This window comes from Macrobrachium nipponense, chromosome 5 (assembly GCF_015104395.2).
Source record: "Macrobrachium nipponense isolate FS-2020 chromosome 5, ASM1510439v2, whole genome shotgun sequence".
NCBI classification, from domain to species: Eukaryota; Metazoa; Arthropoda; class Malacostraca; order Decapoda; family Palaemonidae; genus Macrobrachium; species Macrobrachium nipponense.
In genome coordinates this window covers 100,037,383-100,045,381 of record NC_061107.1, presented here as the reverse complement: position 1 = coordinate 100,045,381, position 7,999 = coordinate 100,037,383, and positions in this window count along the sequence as shown.

Genomic DNA, 7,999 nt, shown 5'->3' with positions numbered 1-7,999 from the left:
CTAATCCCCTCACCCCATCTCATCTTATTGGTCGTTCAGCAGGTTTTCAGGTGCAACTGGCTGATGACTCTGCCTCAGGTGTGACCTCGAAAGATTGGTGTGTAAGAGAGGCTGTGCGTCTGAGTCAGTTGGAGAAATTCTGGAATATCTGGCAATCCGAGTACCTTAGAAACCTGCCTTGCATGGTAGAGGGATTCAAAGCTAATTGTAACTTAACAAGGGGTTCTGTTGTAATAGCAAAAGAAGAGTGCATAGGCTGATGTGGCCACTTGGAGTTATCACTGAGTTGTACCCTGGAAAGGATGGAATGGTGAGAGGTGCCAAGGTTAAGACTAACCGTGGATTTGTAATTAGACCTGTTCAAAACCTATACAATTTAGAAATATCTGATATTAGTGAGGAGAGTGTTTGTAATTCCCCTGATGAAATAAAGGACAATCCCATTGTAGAGGATCTTTTGGACCCAGTTGAATCACCCACTGAGTCTACTGTAGGTAAAACCCAAAAGGGGAGGTCTATTAAGGTACCTGTTAAACTTGACTTGTAAATTTGAGGTTTTTGAGAATGTAGTGGAGGTTGTTAAGATGATAGGAGTGTTGACTCTCCTATGGTGGGGAGGATGTTAAATGTATGTTTGTTGTCCAAGAGAATGCTCCCGATTTGTGTTTACGTTTTGTTGAAATGTACGTTGTAGCGTCCAAAAGAACGCTCCCTATTTGTTTACATTGGGTATATATTTGAAAAATTACGTATTTCATTACTAAATATTGCTAAACATTCCTTATATGACAATTGTAGTGTGTGTTTAATCAAGTAAATTGTGTTTTGTCGTAAAACGAATATTGTTTTCCCCTTTGTTGAGATGATGCCTTTGAAATTTTCCCATCCCCTGTTCCTTTTCACCCACACCCTGTGCTGTGTCGTATTTATGCCCTCCCTTTTTCAGAGTCTATTGCTATTTTTTATATAGAGACTGTAAACTGTTGTACCAATTGGTCTATGTATCTTGTCTGTAACATTACTGCGAATTTTGAGTGAACTGAGATTAATCAAAAAAGAACTGTGGAACCTCTTGGGATCTCCCTGAGCTGTGTGAATTTTGAATTTTTTGTGAGAGGAATAAAGTTCTGTGAGAAATTTGAGGATTCGCGGATATAATGTCTCACGTAGACGGGCCAATGGCCCACACTAATGTACAGTAAGAAAAGTGATGGACTCCTAAGGAGGCAGGATGCAACCCGGAACCCCACACTATAAATACCACCCAGTCGAATTGGAGGACTATGATAGACAAAAAAATAATAATGATAATAATAACAATAATATTAATAAAAGATACAGCCTTTGTCATTCTGTCGACTCTTCCACGCGACGCCGTACTTACTTAGAACCCTATGTACCTTCCAAATATTTTGCAGGACTCCTAAATAGGATTACGTCTTCTGTAAAGTCACAGAGGTCTTTATCTCATATCCTTCACCTCCCTTAACTGATAATCATATGACGGTTCACATTTAACTGAGTCTTTAGCCTGGGCATGAATAAGAACATTATTCTCACCACAACAAGATATGTTCCCACACTCAGGTTAACTCATTTTCTTGGGTCAATAGTTACAATAATTGAAATGCTGTAGCCTTCACCTCTTATTGAATCTTAAATCTTTTAACCAATCTGAGACATTGTGAGTCCTCTGACGAAAAAAAATTTATTTCTTTGGGCATCATTCACCTTCTCGATAAACAGCTATTCCCCTTGGAAATCTCTATCGCATAATAATTACAGTTGAAGTTGCAGGTATTTAAGTTTGGGAGATCACTAATGACTCATAAAGCCTATGCAGTGTTGATAAAAGGGACCCAGGCAACCGGATTACCATTATTTAAATTTAAGTCTATCCTGATTTTCCCAACCTGTCCCAAAATTTTAACCGAATTTCCCAATCTGCCTCTGAAGTAATCCTAATTTTATGTGGAACTGTTACTTTGTCATTTTTGTCAGTGACCTCTTTTTTTTCACTATTTGATAGAGCTGGTCGTCTTTCAGTCCCATTTTACAGGACTCCTCTTTAGTACAGAGCTTTATCCACGACCTCTTTGCTATTTACAGTTAACGAGCTTCAGATTATCATTATCAAGACAGTTATTTATGTCTTATGCCGGTGGTCTTTAAGTGGACCACACTGTCGTTGATAGGTCCAAGATTAGCAAAATACTTCTGGTTATCTATTCATCATTAAAAGCACTACAAAAAAAATCTAAATTAAAAATACTACCTTAAACTCTTAAAAAGACGTCATACACTTCACCAAAACTATTTATCAGGCGAGGACACTTATAGTAAAAATTGGCTACCAAATGATCATCCACTACTCTCTCAAAACTGGATAGCACCAGCATATTAAGACTACTCACCCTAATTATGTTAGTAGACCCACCTGACAGAATCTAATAAGTCTTACCCCAAAACAATGGCCCTTAACCCTAGAGTCTACGTCTAACTCTCAAGGCGTCAGTATAACAGAGATCATGTTATACCCTGCTGGGTTCAAAGATTAATAAGATCCTTTACAAACTCAAGTTCAAACAATTGTAAGTATATTTTCTAAATTTTCTAGGCATCTAAAAGATATATTCATAGACATTGTGCAGAAATATGAAGAAAAATTAGTAGATCAAGTTGGATATAACAATTTAATAACGCGTTCGTATGAAGGAAATCACCAAGATCTTTACACAATAGGTTACCCTGAAATATTAGGCTTCGTCTCTGGGAAACGTTTTCTTTTACACTAAAATTTTCGTTTTCTTTTAATCAGATGCTACTCTAAACTTTTAGGTTGCAGTAATGACATAATTCAGAAAGCAGTTGTTTGTTCCTTTTACCGTCTTTCTAATATAGATAATAAGATTAACAGTAATCCTATCAGCAGTAGTAGTTATTGTTGTAGCAGAAGTGCTACAACATAGCAAATAAACACTTGTTTATTTAATATGTGGACAAGAAAACCGTATGGTCAAACTTTTTATTTGGTCAAAAATCTCCAAAAACCTTCTTTATAATCAGTCACAACTTTTTATTGTTGTATATGGATTCATTGGAAAAAAAATTCAGAACGTCAATGAATACTTAAGATGATACTATCAATATTATCTATAAATAATTCGTACATTGCCAGCGTGCCTCCAATTTCTGAACGGGCGTCATAGCTATGTGACTGTGCAGTATGTGTGTGTAAAATTTACAAGTACTAACCGGTGGATTTTCGGAGTTCAGTCCTAGTTGTTAATTTGGATTAGCCGCATATATGGCTATCAGATTAACTTATATAAAAAAATATACTTCAAAATTACTGACTTAGGAAATAGGGTGAACGCTGCGTTACCTACACGTTCAGTATAAACATAAAATGAACTAGAATAACTAAAGATCGAACACAAATGAAAATTACACTTGTGTTTCAACATCAATGAAATCCATAAAATAGGTCCCAAAAGAAAGGAATAAGTAATATAAAACGTTAGTAACATTTTGACAAAATGCCACATTATCACAGAGCTCAAAAATTATAAGGGTATTGGCCTTTTCAAGTAATACACACATATATAAGAATGGCGGAAAATCTATTATAAAAATAATAAAATTTCAAGAATAATAATGATGGTAATAATCTTAATTATAACAATAATGGATTTGGTATTTCCGCACAGGGATAAACCGCTCGATTGAGGACATCCTAACGTGATTTTTGAGGCAGATTTCCCGTGCAGGAAAAACGCACACTACAAACACTCTTCCCTTAACGGTTGCAGGAGTAACATGCACTTTTCGACTTGGTCCCTCAGTAGTCGTTGGGAATAAAACATCGTTGGGCATTTAAACTGATAGTTTTCATTTTCATCGAAAAAATACTCTTTTTACCATTTTGTTAATATGGATAATTTTGGTATATCTGAGTAATTGTGATGCAGCCAGCACAAAGGTTTGTGGTTTTCACAGAATCAGGAGACTTGATGTAACCGGGTCGCAAATTCTCGAGGTGGATATTGGTATAGCACCAGCCCCCTTTTTTTTTTTTTTTTTTTTTTTTTTTTTTGCCATGGCCGTAGTTGAGGTTATCAAAGACGCAACCTATATGGTTAATTTATTTTTATGTTCATATGACCTTGGTAAATCTGCTCTATACTCAGACTCATTGTACAACTTATATCACATGGATATGAGTACCGACGGAAATAGCTAACTTACTTAGCTTCAATTTTGATGCTCGTGTGTGTGTGTTCGTGTGTACTAGCGGACACAGAAAAATGTCCTCGGTGGGTTGGGCACCAATTTTCATATTATACATACACACACATACGTATATATTATATATGTGTGGACGGCGTTTACCATCAGACAAGTTGATTTTGTCCCCCCAAAATCAATTTGGCGCCTTTAGTGCACCTCAGTCGGTTCTCTGTAGGTATTACTCAACGTTGTTTGCAGCATCCCTTCGACCCCTAGCTGCAACCCCTTTCATTCCTTTTACTGTATCTCTGTTCATACTATCTTTCCTCTGTATGTTTTCCTCACTACCCCCGATTTTTTTTTTTTTTTTTTTTTGGGGGGGGGGGATGGGGGGGGGTGGGGGGGAACTGCAAGGTTTTCCTCGTGTTACACTTTTAAAACTTTCTTAGTCTCAATTTTCCTTCCAGCGCTGAATAAACTATACAGATCCCAGTGCTTGGACGTTGGCCTAAATTTCGTATTCCATCCCAAGTATATTTTGTCAGCTCTTAATGTTGTCTTGTGATATAGAAGACTAATTTCATTATGTTTGCTGCATAGAATGTACTACAGTCAAACAACCTCAGCACTCCGCTTAATCACTTGAACTAGCTGTTTTTGCTCACAAAACGAAGTAGCCTATAGTCTGTCGCCACAAACAGTATGATGTTTTCTAGCACCAGTTTAATGCTATACGTTTTGCCGAGATTTTTTTTTTTTTTTTTTTTTTTTTTTTTTTTTTTTTTTTTTTTTTTTGCTATACAACTAAAATGTCGAAATGCCTGTCTTGAACATTTGTGAGTTTTCTGATCTCCGATTGTTTAAGAGAGAAGCAAATTCATTCTGGCTTTCTTCTGACGTCTCCTGACGTTAAAGTTTTTGTTTTCTGTTCCCTCATATCTAAGTATGATGCATCTGTCACATTTTTCTGCAAATCTTCTCTCTTTTCAGGCTAATTTCCTTTTATGGTTCTTTTGTGTTTATAGTCTGATGACTGTTCATAACGGTTTTCAGACTATATTTATAAAAAGATCGAAATTAATTTATAATGGGAATTAACAGCGGGAACGGATTGTGCAATTACTGTCTAGTTTGCCTATATTCACTACATTTGCTCGCTGTAAGAGTAATTATCGTGTATTCCCTTAGTCACTACGGGAAAATTGCCATATTTTACGTTCAATTGTATAAAAACATAAAAGAATAAGAAATAAACGAAAATTATACTTTACGGTACAGTCTAGGCCCTAGACTGTACCGTAAAGTTTCTTTCCGTTTATTTAATCTTTTTTTTTTTTTTCTATTCTAGACTCTAGGGCGCTAGGCTAACCAAAAATATCAGTGTACCATATAAATATCGTTTTCTTTTGTTACCAAATTTTCGTTTTCTTTTCCTGAATAGCTGGTAAGCTATTAAATTCTTATTACACGATCTCCCACGCCACATGATATTGGTAATAGAAGTAAAACAAGTAGAAGTGGTTGTTACTGCTGATAGTGGTGTATCTTTTTTCAGTATGTTAGGAAATACTAAGATTTCTACTTCGTTCATTCTTTGTAAAAAAATTTACGCACTTTCCAAATTCATAAAAAATATCAAACGATATACATTAGATCTTACTTTTTTAGCTGATTATAAAATGATAATGCTTAAAGCACTTGAGATTTATCATTCATTTAGGTGAGCACTCAACATTTGCACTTCATTTTCACTTCCTGGTTCCTTCGTTGATAATTCACTAACTTACACTGTCATAAAGACTGCTTTGTGTGGGTTTCCGCCATTTCGCCAATGGCAGTTTACAAAAAATATTGCTTAATCATCACATTATTCAAAATCCGTCTCGGGGGCATCAGGATGGTAACAGAGTTGTGTGTGTGTGTGTGTGGTGTGTGTGTGTGTGTGTGTGTGTGTGTGTGTGTGTGTGTGTGTGCATGTGTGTGTGTGATTGTACAACGAACCCTCCAAAATTTACGACGTCTCGGCGCTTGTAAATTTTTAAAAATAGGAAGATCTTTTCTCCAGTCATCAGATTCCACCTGTTAGTCAAACGATTCCAATTCACTCTAAATTATTCGTTTTTACCACATCGTGAACAATCCTTTTAACCAGAATAATAAAGAGAGAAATCAAGCTAAAGAGACCACTTCTACTGAGTTCAATTCCTTGAGTACCTTACTTAAATGTGTATTATCTTGCATCACCCTTTCTCCAAGTATTCTCGAACAGACATGGTGCTTTCAAGAAATACATACTCTTTAGTGTAGTTAGGAACGTTTTAGATAAATTCTCCAACACCCCGCTATAGTTAGAGGGGACTGTTGAAGGTGGAACCCAGCCCACTTCTTTGTCGTAAACCCCTGCTATCTTCTATTAGTTGTTGCAGTTCGTTCTGTCTTCAGTGATCAGATACCATCTACAGCATACGATTATTCTTTTTTTCTTTTACTTTATAAAGCTGACTTCCTCTATACTTCAGACAGATGTAATCATGATAACCATGATGCCCTCAAAGCTTTTCGACAGATGGTCATTTAAGGTAGGCTCCCGTTCAAAGTTAGCAGTGTTTAAAGAAAATGTAGCGGCAACCACTTAAAAAGCCGTTTTATACTCTAGAATAGCACCAATGATATCATCCAGTCATTCAGTCCGACTTGCTGAAACACTTCCTGAATACCCACAAGCGAATGCTTTAATCTCTCGCCTAAATAACATAAAAAGCTTATTAAATTGGTTGCCACATCAGGCCATCACAGCGATTTCTCATTAGGGCTAGTGGCCACCAGATCTGGCAACACAGTCAGACATTAGCATGATTTTTTATTAGGTTGACACGCTGAGATAAAATATTAACGCCCACACAAATGAAACCTCGACCTCATTACCAGGAATATATATTTTGTAACCCCTTGGGAAATAGATATATGAACTAGGAAAATACAATAATTGTCTGTAATATCAGATATAAGAGGGAGACGAAATGTAAAATTTCATAAAATTGCATGTGAGGCAGAATTACTGCCTCACATGAAACGTTTACTAGATTTGGCAACGGAAAAGTCATCATTACTTTTCGACTTGTTCACCTCCCGCAATACTTGAAGAGAGGTGGCTTAGCCTTGCTTGACCGATACTTGCTAATTTACTTCTTTCTTGAGTCTTTTCATTATTTTTTTTTAAAGATTGTTCACTAATACAATTGGTAAACATCAAATATGGTAAATCTTCGCAAAATCTTGGCTTTTAATCGGAGGAAGCCATGTCTACAATGTGAACAGGAAGACTCTAAGAAGCAAAGTTAAGGCAATCAGAGACATTACAGTAGATGTAATTTTTATGATTTCAGAAATATCAGGGAAATGGAAAACTTTCTCTCAATGAGAAATCTGTCAAAACATTACAGTAAGAGGAATTTCTCTACCATTCATGACTAAAGCTAATGAACAAAGAAAATACAAAAGTGCCTGAAACAGTCGTGACCCAATATTCACATTACATGCATAAGGTGTCACTGAGACTTCATATGCCACAGTAGTCCTGATTGGTCTGGTTAGGCCATGGTTGCAAGTCATATCACCTCTCCCTATGTCTCAATTGCTCCCGCGCGCTCATATGTCCAGTGTATCTGAATGTTCATTTGATTCCTAACTGTTCTCTGCGCATATTACCTCATGTGAACAGTAATTCTCCAGGGATACCTCATTTCATAAGTCTAGAAATACTTAGAAC